Source organism: Muntiacus reevesi, chromosome 4 (genome assembly GCF_963930625.1).
Source record: "Muntiacus reevesi chromosome 4, mMunRee1.1, whole genome shotgun sequence".
Lineage (NCBI taxonomy): Eukaryota > Metazoa > Chordata > Mammalia > Artiodactyla > Cervidae > Muntiacus > Muntiacus reevesi.
This window is the reverse complement of record NC_089252.1, coordinates 150,979,133-150,992,721: the sequence shown is the minus strand read 5'-3', so window position 1 is coordinate 150,992,721 and position 13,589 is coordinate 150,979,133. Positions and strand designations below refer to the sequence as shown.

The following is a 13,589-nucleotide window of genomic DNA, read 5'->3' as shown; positions in this document are numbered from 1 at the left end:
TGACTTACTGAAAAAACCCTGTTGCTGGAAAAGTTTGAAGGCAAGAGGAGATGAGGACAACAGAGGACAAGAGAGTTGGATGGCGTCACTGACTCAGTGGACATGAGTTTGAACATGATCCAGGAGATGGTGAAGGACAGGGAAGCCTTGCATGCTGCAGTACGTGGGATTGCAAAGAGTCAGGCATGACTAAGGGACTGAACAACAACTATATATATATATGTACATATATGTATGTACATATGTATGTATGTACATATAACTGAATCACTTTCCTATATACCTGAAACTAACACAACCTGGTAAATTATCTATATTTCCATTTTAAAAAAAATTTTAATTGGAAAAAATATATAGTTTTCTGTGTTTTTAATATGTTTATAAAAATGATAGTGTACTATATTCACTAGGTTGGCCTACCACACAGTCATTCTGAACTTTATTACTTGAGACCAGAAACTAAACAGAAACCTATCTGTATTCTCTCTTGTGGCTGGGGGTACCCATGTGGTTCTGTTCTGGCTGAAGACACAGCAGCATGAATCTTCTAGGGCTGCCTCTTTGCCTGGCTCCTCCTGACTGTCTAGCCCATACATGAAATGCCCAAGATGGCAGCACCATCTCTGCAGATCAGGAGAGCAGGAAGAAAGAGCGCTTTGTCCTCCATGGTTGTCCTGAACTTCCTACTGTTCCGGGACATAAGTCAGCCCCTTGTTCTGGGACATAAGTCAGCCCCTTGTTCCAGGACATGAGTCAGCCTCTTCCTTGATTGTGTTTTCTGGTACTTGCTGCTAGGTATAACGCTAACTTAAATGGCTACAAAGGAAATATCAACAAATATACCAACACAAAATCTTTCTATACACAGTTTTTAACTAAATACAAGAAAACTAGAAATAAATGAGTTTTTAAATCAATTATAAAATTTAGAGTATTCTTCTCAATGATGACTGGCAAAGCAGGAAATAAGCATGCAAATATATACTGGGACGAAAATAAAATGAAGGTACTAAATTGAGAATTTTCAAAATATGGTAAATTACCAATTTTACTCCCTAGAATTCTTTTTCTACCCTTTCTGCTTTCTTTTTTCCCTAAAATTTATCACTTTCTCATATACTACATTATCTAATCTTTTATTTAATTTCTACCTTCTCCTACTAAAATGTAAATGTCACAAAGCCAGAGATTTTTGTCTATTTTACTCAGTATTAAATTCCTAGTACTTGAAATATTGCCTGGCTCACAGTAGACTTTCAATAAAATTGTTGAATGAATTAATAATTCCTCTGAAGGCAAATGCATAATTTTAATTATTATTATTAAAATTATAAATGAAAATAAATAATCCCAACTCAAGTTGAAAGAGATAAATTACACTCAATTATCTAATAAAATATCTAAGTAAAGAAGAGAAAAATAATAAAAATAAACAGTAATTAATGAATTTTGAAAAGTAGGTTGAACAGTTAAATGAAGAATCTCTTGGTGAAAAAATATAATGGATAAACTTCTCATATAATCAAGAAAGGTAGAAAACTACAATAAAACAAAACTAGGGACCAACAAAGCTATTATAACAGCTAGGAAAAAGAGTAATTAATGATGATAGAGGGCCATTTCTAATTCCTTGCCTATAAAATTTAGTCTTAAAAAACAGACAATTTTCTGTGAAAGTATAAATTTAAGAAAATCAACAAACTCTGAATAGAGGAATAATCATCTATAATCAAGAAATAGAGGGTTATCAAATCATTATTTTTAAAAATAAAAAACTTTCAGGGTTTTTTCCTACTAGTTCTTTCCAACTTTCAAGGAAATATAAGTCTCTTGTGCACAGAGAACTATTAAGAAAATAGGAAAACATGAATTTTTGTTGAATTGCATCAGGTACCTTTTCACTATCCATTGATGTTATTTTCTCAGAGTCTATTGATTTGATTTATAGTGTTAATAAAAATTCTAATAACAAATCATTGCTGCATTCTTGTGGTATGAAAATCTTTTTTGATACTGCTGAATTCCATTTGCTGGCCCAAGAGCACAATAGAAAATTAAACAGCCAATTCAAGAGTAGGATCTAAAGAAATTTTTATGACATGAGAAAGTGCTTACAAAATAGTGTTCTTTAATCATTTCATTTCCTCTAATTAGTTGGAAATTATACATCTTTATTCTTCCAGGACAGCATTTCTCAACCTTAAATTCCACCTTGTCTGGAATTCCACTGTCACCTAGACTTTTAATATTTCTTACAGTGTGACTTATAGATAACTGGTGGTCTCCAGGGGTCTATCAAATTATGTTCCAGTAGCTTGACAATTTTAGATGGGAAAAATGATGAAACCGTTTTGTTCACATACATTTCCCCACTTTGAAATATTAGATTTAATAATGATTTTTACAGAAATCCCATCACTATCTAGAAACTGTTGTGCTTTTTTTTTTTCAATACTTTAATTTCAGAACAAAATAAACAAAACACAACACACAACATTCAAACCCCATGTCAAACGTGGAAAGGGATAGGACTTGAGGCCCATGTATCCTGCCTTAGGAGGAAAGAAAGAAAACCACTAGACATCAGCAGAGGGAACCACATGGGCCAGAGCCACTGGGGCTGCTGCTGCGGGAGCCATGGGGACGCTATACAGAGGGAGCAGTCTGCAGGGAGAAACTCCTAATCTACTTCTTCCATGCGACAGGCGTCCTCGTCACCCTCAAGGGGGGGAATCTCATCAGGAACAGCAGCACTGGGCTCCTCTGCCGTCACCTCATCTTCATCAATGCCCAGGCCAAGCTTTATCATGCGGTAGATGCGGTTGGAGTGGGTCTGCGGATCCTCAAGCGAGAAGCCAGAGGAGAGCAGTGCAGTTTCGAACAGCAGCACCACCAGGTCCTTGACAGCCTTGTCGTTTTTGTCCGCCTCTGCCTTCTGCCGCAGGGTCTCCACGATGGGGTGGTCAGGATTGATCTCCAGGTGCTTTTTGGCCATCATGTAGCCCATAGTCGAGTTGTCCCGAAGCGCCTGGGCTTTCATTATATGCTCCATGTTGGCTGTCCAGCCATAGGTGCTCGTCACAATGCAGCAGGGTGAAGACACCAGCCTGTTGGAGATCGTCACCTTCTCCACCTTCTTATCCAAGATCTCTTTCATGAGTTTGCAGAGGTTCTCAAACTTGGCCTTGCTCTCTTCCATCTTCTTCTTCTCCTCCTCGTCCTCAGGCAGCTCCAGGCCCTCCTTGGTCACAGAGACCAGACTCTTCCCATCAAACTCCTTGAACTGCTGCACACAGTACTCATCGATGGGCTCCGTCATGTACACCACCTCAAAGCCCCGCTTCCGCACGCGCTCCACAAACGCAGAGTTGGCAACCTGTTCTTTGCTCTCACCAGTGATGTAATAGATGGACTTCTGGGTCTCCTTCATGCGAGACACATATTCTGAGAGAGAAGTCATCTCATCTCCAGACTGGGACGTGTGATAGCACAGCAGCTCAGAAAGGCGTCGCCGGTTAGTGGAGTCCTCATGGATTCCAAGCTTCAGGTTTTTAGAGAATGCCTCATAGAATTTCTTGTAGTTCTCCTTGTCTTCTGCTAGCTCAGAGAAGAGCTCAAGGCACTTCTTAACAATGTTCTTACGAATAACCTTCAAGATTTTGCTCTGCTGGAGCATTTCTCGGGAGATGTTCAGAGGAAGGTCTTCAGAGTCAACCACCCCACGGATGAAGTTGAGATATTCCGGAATCAACTCATCACAGCTGTCCATGATGAACACATGGCGGACATACAGTTTGATGTTGTTCTTTTTCTTTTTGTTCTCGAAGAGGTCAAAAGGAGCCCGACGGGGGATGAACAGCAGTGCTCTGAATTCCAATTGACCTTCTACAGAGAAGTGCTTCACTGCCAAGTGATCTTCCCAGTCATTGGTAAGACTCTTGTAGAACTCGCCATATTCCTCCTGGGTGATGTCATCAGGGTTTCTGGTCCAAATGGGCTTGGTCTTGTTCAGTTCTTCCTGATCAATGTACTTCTCCTTTATCTTCTTTGTTTTCTTTTTCTTATCTTTGCCACTATCATCCTCCTGGTCTGAGTCCACATCTTCAATCTTAGGCTTCTCTTCATCATCTTTATCTTCCTCTTCTTTCTCACCTTTCTCTTCTTCAGCCTCATCATCACTGATTTCCTTCTCACGTTCTTTCTCCAGATAAAGTGTGATGGGATAGCCTATGAACTGTGAGTGCTTCTTTACCACTTCTTTGACCCGCCTCTCTTCCAAGTACTCTGTCTGGTCTTCCTTCAGGTGGAGAATCACTTTGGTACCACGGCCAATAGGTTCACCATGGTCAGCACGGACAGTGAAGGAACCCCCAGCAGAAGACTCCCAAGCATACTGTTCATCATCGTTGTGCTTTGTGATCACAACCACTTTCTCTGCCACTAGGTAGGCAGAGTAGAAGCCCACACCAAATTGCCCAATCATGGAGATGTCTGCACCAGCCTGAAGAGCCTCCATAAACGCTTTAGTGCCAGACTTGGCAATGGTTCCCAAATTATTTACAAGATCAGCTTTGGTCATGCCAATGCCCGTGTCTACCAGAGTCAGAGTACGCTCCTGGGGGTTTGGGATGATGTCAATTTTCAGCTCTTTACCACTGTCCAATTTGGAAGGGTCTGTCAGGCTCTCATAGCGAATCTTGTCCAACGCATCAGAAGCATTACTGATCAACTCCCGAAGAAAAATTTCCTTGTTGGAATAGAAGGTGTTGATAATAAGAGATATGAGTTGGGCAATTTCTGCCTGGAAGGCAAATGTCTCCACCTCCTCCTCTCCATGGTGCACTTCCTCAGGCATCTTCAAAGATAAGAATTACAGGTACTAGAGAACACCGAATGGGCAATGGCTGCCTCAGGCTCACTCGCCTCAAGAAGGCTGCACGGGGGTGACTCAAGAGCTGTTGTGCTTTTTAAAAGGTCATGTCAACTCACCTCAGGTAATAATAGTATGAAATTTTTCTCTGTTAACTCACATATTAATTGCATATTTGCACATTTTCATTAATTAAAATATCTAATCCAAAGGAGCTGGACAAGTTAGACCCCATTTCTCTCCCCCATACTCAGCAGCTGGTAGGAAGCCCATTTGCCTCCAAAGTCATGACATCATCTACCTGTCTTCTCTGTATGCTTTACCTGTGGAAGCTGGCATTTTCCCACATCATTGGCACATTATTCGCATATGTGCATTATTTGCATGCTGTTTACATTTGGTATATTTGCATCCTGTTTTTTGTGTTAGAACTCAAGTTCAACAAAATGGATCAGTGGGTCAAGAGTAGTAGATGAAGGGGTAAGAAGGTTAAGACAGTAATTGAGCTGATTCAAAGATGTGCATGGAAATACAAACAATCTACAGGAGTCAAAACTGTCTCAGTAAAGAATAGGATGTATTTTATTAATTTTAAAATATTTTTATGATTTTGAATGATTGGTACAGTAGAGGTATGTATCTTGAATAGCCTGAACCTGACATTTTAGGACTGAAATATGTAGAAAATAAGATTTCAGACTATAGAAACTAACACATTGTAAAGTCACTACATTCCAATAAAAATTAATTTAAAAGAGAAAAAAAGACATCAGAATTTTTAAAAAAAATTTATTGAAGTATAGTTGATTTACAATGTTGTGCCAATCTCTGCTGAACAACAAAGTGACTCATGTATACAGGGATATATATTCTTTTTAAAATTATTTTCCATTATGATTTATCATGGAATATTCAATATAGTTTCCTGTGCTATACATTAGGACCTGGTTGCTCTTCCATTCTAAATGTAGTAGTTTGCGCCTACCAACCCCGAGCTCCTAGTGCATCCCTCTCCCTCCCGCCTCCCTCTTGGCAACCACAAGGCTGTTCTCTATGAGTCTATTTCTGTTTTGCAGATAGGTTCATTTATGCTATATTTTAGATTAACATAACAGAATTTTTAATAAGATATCAGAAGTGAAGTTATCAGAATTTTTAATATGACAAAACAAATAGCACAAAATTGCAGTGCATTGGACTCTTTCCCATTACTTGAACATTTTCTTCAGCAGTCCAAAAAAGACAATGACAATACTGGGTCTGTTTAAAAACTCAGCACCCAAATGCTGCAACTCTTCACCTCCTCTGAAAGGAAGAGGGAGGGGTCCAGCTTTCAACAAGGCAGGGAGTACCAGTGGCTAGTCCACTGGAAGGGGGAGTTCCCTGCGCTTCTTTGCTGCTGACATCCAGCTGAAAGTCCCCTCCGTCAGAAAGCCTACAGAACTCTGTTAAGATTTTACGCCATGAGAACATGCCAGAGTCTCTTGTTCCCTTTCCCTCTTTCCTTCCCCTAACTGTGAGTTCCAGACAACTGGAGTCTTCCTCTGCATCCACAGCTCATGCTAGACCAGCACCAAGAATTATGCTCACTTTATTTAAGAAGTGGTTGGAACTTTAATCTGGAGGCCGTGAGTTTTCTTGCTGCCAACTACGCAGTATGGGGGAGAGAAAAGGGGTCAGCTCCACCAGTCACAATTAATTATCCTGATCATTGCCCTCAACATCCTTCAAACTCTTCGTAGTGTCTGGACCTTTGCTGGAGCTTGTCCAAGGCTTCCTGAGGAAGGAGACTGAGTTGTATGAAGATGCTCCTTATGGGTATTTTGGGTGGTGTTTTTCTTCTCTTTTCTGCCCTAGCAGAGGAGGAAGCAGCAGAAAAAAAGGTGAATGACAGTAAACAAAGGAAGAAATAATTTGACAAAGCAAGTTCCCTGAAGGTCTAGAAAAAATAGAATTGAGAACACAGGCAGAATAGGAATAGCATCATTTTTTCTTGTTAAATGGAGAGAAGAGAGGAAAGCAGGGGGCAAGGAGAGCCTTAGAGAAAAGATCACAGTGCCTTGTGTGTAATAGGAACTCAAATACTTACTGAATTCAATAGAGGTTAACTGGGCTTCCCAGGTGGCGCTAATGGTAAACAACCGTTTGCTGATGCAGGTTCATAAGAAACCCTGGATCAGGAAGATCCCCTGGAGGAGGGCATGGCCACCCACTCCAGTATTCTTGCCTGGAGATTTCCGTGGACAGAGGAGCCTGGCGGGCTACAGTCCATAGAGTCACAAAGAGTTGGACACAACTGAAGTGACTTAGCACACACGTAGCTGTTAATTAGTGACACAAACTACCAGCTCCTAGTGAATATGAAAAAATGTCATCGAAACAGAATATCCAGGAATCAGCTACAGGGAAATGTAATATATCATTAGATATTTAGAGCACAACACTGGGCTGGATCAGCCATGAGTTCACCTAAAGAGCAAATAGGACACTCAGTAGTTGCCCATTACTTTAATGATTACCAAATGCATCACACTAATCAACATTCCAGGACTAACCTGCGCCAGAAGCACAAATGCCTTCCCTCCACATTTAAATATTTCTAAAAGATTAAAGGAAATTAACGAGGATTGAGCTCTTAAGTGTCAGGCTCTATGCCAAATACCCTAATACACTGCTGTTTCATTTAATTCCTCGCAACACCATTGAAGAAAGTGACTCAGAGAAATTAAGTACTTTGCCAAAATCATGGATCTAGAAAGCAGAGCTGGAATTCCAACTCAGCCCTGCTTCACTTAAAAATCCACTCTTCGCACATGTAACAATGCAACAATGAAGAAAAAAGTTTAACCTCCAGTAAATTAATTGCATGGCAAAAAGAGACCATTCAGGTATCAATACCTAACAGAGACAATATCCAGCAGAAAAGTGTCACCTAACCTTACTCTTTTCTATAACTCTGTAAAGTGTTGTAGATTTGTGGGCATTTTCAGAAAACTGACAATTTTGTGAACAGAGCATTACTTTTTGTCCATCTCTAGACTTCCTCTATTCCAGTGAGAAAGCAATTTTAAAATGCCTCCTATATCTCTCCCTCTGAATCTGAGGTCCTCTATTATTTTCCGTTGTCAAAACTCAGACAAACCTTATTATTTTATTAGGTCATCGGATGATTTATATGTCTCCTAGGGGAGTGAGTGTGGAAGGGAGAGTGATGGGGCACGTCAGGCCCCAACTGGACTGAGCTCACCCATTAAGTTAGCCAGTCTGCCCTGCTCTTGACAGTTATTAATGCTCCTGCCTCCTGCTGCTTCCAATACTTGTTCTTCAGGAACGCAACTCCAGGTGTTACTCTTGCATCATGGCAGCACTTAACAGCCCAAAAGTGCCAGTGGTTTAGTCTTGCTGGAACAGTTCCCTGGTTGGCCCCCTTCCATTGCATCATCTAGGAAGCCCAAAGAGACCAGCATGAGCAGTCAGCATCTGGAACAAACCAGCATACCCTTGCTCGGGCAACTTCCAAGTTCAAACTGTTTCTCAGGAAGCAAAGCATTGTGTACTGCTTACTATCCATTTGTCCAACAGTTCTTGCTTTACCTTCTTCAGCTGGGTGAGCCCTACAAGCTGACTGCCCACAATAACAGCCATTTCTTGCCACAGGCTGGGCAAATAGCGACAGTGAGAGATGTGATTTCCTTGTATCAGTCGGGTCTACTAGGTTAAGCTGTGGTAACAAATGACCCCAATCTCAGCAGCTTACAACAACAAAGGTTTACTTCTCATCTGTGTTATATGTTCACTGTGCATTGGCTTCAGCTCTGTACCATGCCCTCTTCACTCAAGGACCCAAGCTAATGGAGCATTCTCTCTGGGGAATATTAAGTCTGTGGGAAGGCAAATGAAGCATGACAGAGCACAAGCTCGTTCTTAAAGCTTCTGTCCCCACTTCATCAACAAAGCAATCATATGGCCACTTCTGGTACCAACAAAGCGTCTGTGAATGCATGCTAAGTTGCTTCAGTCGTGTCCGACTCCGTGCGACCCTATATACTACAGCCCTCCAGACTCCTCCATTGATGGGATTCTCTAGGCAAGATACTAGAGTGGGTTGCCATGCCCTCCTTCAGGGGATACCAACAGATGGGGAACATGAAACCCTCCTTCAGGGCGCAGCATCTCATAGAGGGGCAGCAAATATTTTGAACATTAATACAATTTGCCACCCTCACTGTGATGGTGACCTGGTGCGACATCACCAAGTTGCCTTGGAAGGAGCATCACCTGTGAAGCCCCAGTCTTAAGACATCACGAGATTCTGCCAGGACAGCAGAGACCTGCTCATCTTCTCAGTCACTCTGGCCACGTTGCGTTCAGCTCGTCTGATGCTGACAGATGGCACTCTTTTCTTAGAGATTCCCTGAGGTGAGTCAAGGTGCTGCTCCTGGTTTTTGTAATTCCTAGGTTGTGTAAGATCCCAGTACCTAAAGAACCCCTGCCCAGCCCCCGAGTCCGAGTGGCTAGAGAAATTCCTCCACTGGAGGCCACATTTGTGCCAGTGAAGGACACTGCACTGAGTCACTTCTTTTTACAGCCTGACAGAGACCAAATTAGATCACTTTGAAGGAATACATTATGACCCATCTGTCCATTCAAATAAATCACTGACCTTTCTCTTTTTTTCGCCCTAGTAGAAGGGTGTTCAAAATAGTTGTCTCCATGATAAATCTTTACCAGTTTAGTAGTATAAATGTTGTTGAGCTTGACGTTTTATGCTATGATTGTTTCTGCATTAAAATGTAAAGGACTTAAGAAGATAAGACAGCCCTCAGTAACATCAGGCACATATGAAATAAAGATGATTTAATGATTTGAATTATGTTAATATACAGAAAATGCTCATGCAGGAAATTCTTTTTCTAAATATGATTATTCAAAATCTAGTAGTTTAAAACCATTTCAAAATGTTAATAATATAATAATTTTAAATATACCATTTGGGATACCACGTGCATAAATTATATGTACACATATGTATAATTTATTGAGCATCATGCACTTATACCTCATATAAATCAGGGAGACAAAGAAAATTCACTCAAAAAGTGTCTCCCATGGAGATATATTATAAATAGCCTCAAAACTGCTGGACTGTTGTAGTTGTTTTTAAACTCACATTAAAAACAATTGATATTGCTTCATTCAAGAAATCTTTACTCAGCACCAATCATGAATCAGGCACCATTCTGGGCACCAGGGATACAGTGAGAAGAAAGCAGATAAAAATTCCAGCCTTAGATGCATGCTTTCAAATGTTCACTACAGCCCTATTTACAATAGCCAGAACATGGAGGCAATATAAATGTCCATCAACAGAGGGATGGATAAAGAAAATGTGGTACATATACACAATGAAATATTACTCAGCCATGAAAAAGGAGGAAAGAATGTCACTTGCAGTACCATGGAGGGACCTAGAGATTGTCATACTGAGTGAAGTAAGTCAGACAAAGACACATGTCATATGGTATCACTGACATGTGGAATCTAAGAAAAACTGGTACAAATGAACCTGTTTACAAAACAAATAGAGTCACAGATGTAAGAAAAAACCTTAACTGTTACTAGGGAGGAAAAAGGGGGAGGGATGAATTGGGAGATTGGGATTGACATATACACATACTATATATAAAATAGATAACGAATGAGGACCTAGGCGTCCCTAGTGGCTCAGATGGTAAAGAATCTGCCTGCAACACAGGAAATCTGGGTTCCATCCCTGGGTTGGGAAGATCTTCTGGAGAAAGGAATGGTTACCCACTTCAGTATTCTTGCCTGGAGAATTCCATGAACTGCGGAGCCTGGTAGGCTACAGTCCATGCAGTCATAAAGAGTCAGGCATGATGGAGCGACTTTCATAATAAGGGCCTACTATATAGCACAGGGAACTCAACATAATGTAATGACCTATATGGGAAAAGAATCTAAAAAAAGAGTGGATATATATATATATTATATATATTATATATATATATATATATATATATATATATATATATATATATAATAATCAGTCCTGGGTGTTCATTGGAAGGACTGATGCTGAAGCTGAAACTCCAGAACTTTGGCCACCTCATGTGAAGAGTTGACTCATTGGAAAAGACCCTGATGCTGGGAGGGATTGAGGGCAGGAGGAGAAGGGGATGACTGCGGATGAGATGGCTGGATGGCCTCACCGACTGGATGGACATGGGTTTGAGTAAACTCCAGGAGTTGGTGATGGACAGGGAGGCCTGGTGTGCTGCGATTCATGGGGTCACAAAGAGTCGGACACGACTGAGCGACTTAACTGAACTGAACTGATGGAGGTAGGTAGGCTGGAAATAAACATTATGATGCAATCTAATTGAAATATTTGACTGATTTTGATTAACTTCTTCTGGCTGTATCTACAACGTCAAAATAATCTATCAATTATAAAAATTTTTGATCTCTATGCTAACCAAAATAAGCAGTTTGACTGATTTTTCTTTTCCATTCAAGATACTGTCTTTCTGCATTCATGAAAACAGAAAGCAATACTTCTGAATAATTTATTATTGCCAAGATCGAAGGCTCAGTGTGCACGTGTCTGCTAAGTCACTTTAGTCGTGTCTGACTCTGTGACCCTATGGACCGTAGTCCATCATGCTCCTCTCTCCTCGGGATTCCCTAGGCAAGAATACTGGACTGGGTGGCCATTCCCTTCCCCAGGGGATCTTCCCAACCCAGAGATCAAATCCACTTCTCTTAAGTCTCCTGCATTGGCAGATGAGCTCTTTACCACTGGTGCCACCAGGAAGTCCTGAATGCTTAGTACTGAGGGCTTAAAGATGAGTATTTCCTCATACTCAAGGTATGTCCTGTCCTCAAGGAATTTGTTGTCTAGAATTAGTTATTTTATTCTTTCAAACTTCTCATTCAGAACCAGTATTTATTTGTAGTTGAAAACTAATTTTCAAAAGAATACATTTATTTTTTAATTTTCTTGGAGTATAGTTGATTTATAATGTGCTATTTTCAGGTGTATAGCAAAGTGATTCAGCTATACATATATTCCTTCATCTTCAGATCTTTTTCTCATATAGGTTACAATAGAAAATCGAGTAGAATTCCCTGTGCTACACAGGGTTATATGTCATATACACTAGAGGTGTGTATGTTGAATGTATCTTGAATGTATGTAACATCTTGAATGTATGTTAATCCACTTTTGAAAGCAAAATTAGTTTTCCCATATAGTTCTATTCTCTCATGCCAAAAGATACAGAGAAAAAAGAAATAAAAATTCTAAACATCCTACAACTATAGATTGCTCTCAAACAAGCATGAGATTTTTTAAAAATGCTTCCTACAGTAAGCATTTGTGGAGGCCAGCCAAGGCTCTGACAAGTCACTGGGTCCATGTGCTTTTGCTCTTGGGCCCTCCTACTCTCTTAACATCAAATCCTCCTAAAACATTTAAAATCAATATTTGGCTTAGAAAACCTGAAATGTATTCCCCTATCAGTTCAAGCTACCTTTTAACATCAGTCATATATCCTAGCAAGTTTTGTAGCTTTCCAAGTTTGATTAATTATTTCATGCCATTGACTGTGTTAAAACTATCCATCAAGGTGTTTTAAGATCTCCAGCTTACAGATATGATGAGCCCCAATGAATCTCCAGCTTCTATACTGTTCATTCATTTGACAAATATGTGCTAAGTATCTGTAGTTTTCCAGGCTCAATACCATGCGCTGGGATATAAAATGGTAAATGAGACAGATATGTTCTCTGCCATAGAGCCGCATCTAGCGGAGAACACAAACAGAAATGACTCGACACCTATTGTATCCAAACAAGCCAACTTAAACTCCTCTGCATAATTCTGAGCATACCCAGAAAACGCTCACACTCCACTGTGGTTGGCCTCTTATGCAAACTTCTGCTCCCCTAATCATTTCTGGCAGCAGCAGCATCACTTTTATATGCCTCCCCAACAGTTCGCAGCTGCACATTGCCCCCAAACGCAGACCCCCTTTATTCCACAAAGCACAACTGAGGATTCAAGAACAGAGGAGATTTGCAGGGGGTAGAGATAGAGCTTCAGCTGGGTTACCAACGCTCACTGTTATACCCTGGAAGTAGGGTCCATAGCCCCCAGCCAGCTGCTGTGTTGCTGGAACCAACGTCGGTTCAGATGAGGGTCTGGCTCTTGCCCAACCTCTCCCTCCATGTCCACAGCCCAAACATTCCTTTCCCTTAAGCCCAATCAGTAGGGGCTACACCAGGGAGACCCATAATAATCTGTAAAATCGCCAGCCTACATGGAATGACAGCAGCTATTTACACTCCCAGAGGAAGGAGTTTAACCCTCTGTGCTTCAGCCTGTCCCTTCCAGACTGGTCCCTGGGATTTACTTAACTTGGTAAACCAAGAGGCCCACTGCAACGATTTCTTCCAAATTAAAAAGTAATCTTCCTTTGAAAGATAATTCTGCTACATCCCCAGACATGAGGGCAGTTTTTGAAATAACATTTTTATTCGCTTTATAGATGTACAAATACATATGATGGGGAGTAAGTTATACATACACCCACACAGCATTTCTCAAATTTCCAAAGTAATTATTCCTAACAAGCAAGAATTCCAGGAGGAACTGGGCATGTTATCTCAAAGCAGCCTATGCCAAGCATATTATTTC

The 13,589-nt window shown here is 40.7% G+C and overlaps 1 pseudogene; it reads right to left on the bottom strand.

The window, feature by feature from the left end:
- Positions 1 to 2,546: 2,546 nt before the first annotated feature.
- LOC136167196 (heat shock protein HSP 90-beta pseudogene) lies at positions 2,547 to 4,964 on the bottom strand (annotated as a pseudogene).
- Positions 4,965 to 13,589: the final 8,625 nt, after the last annotated feature.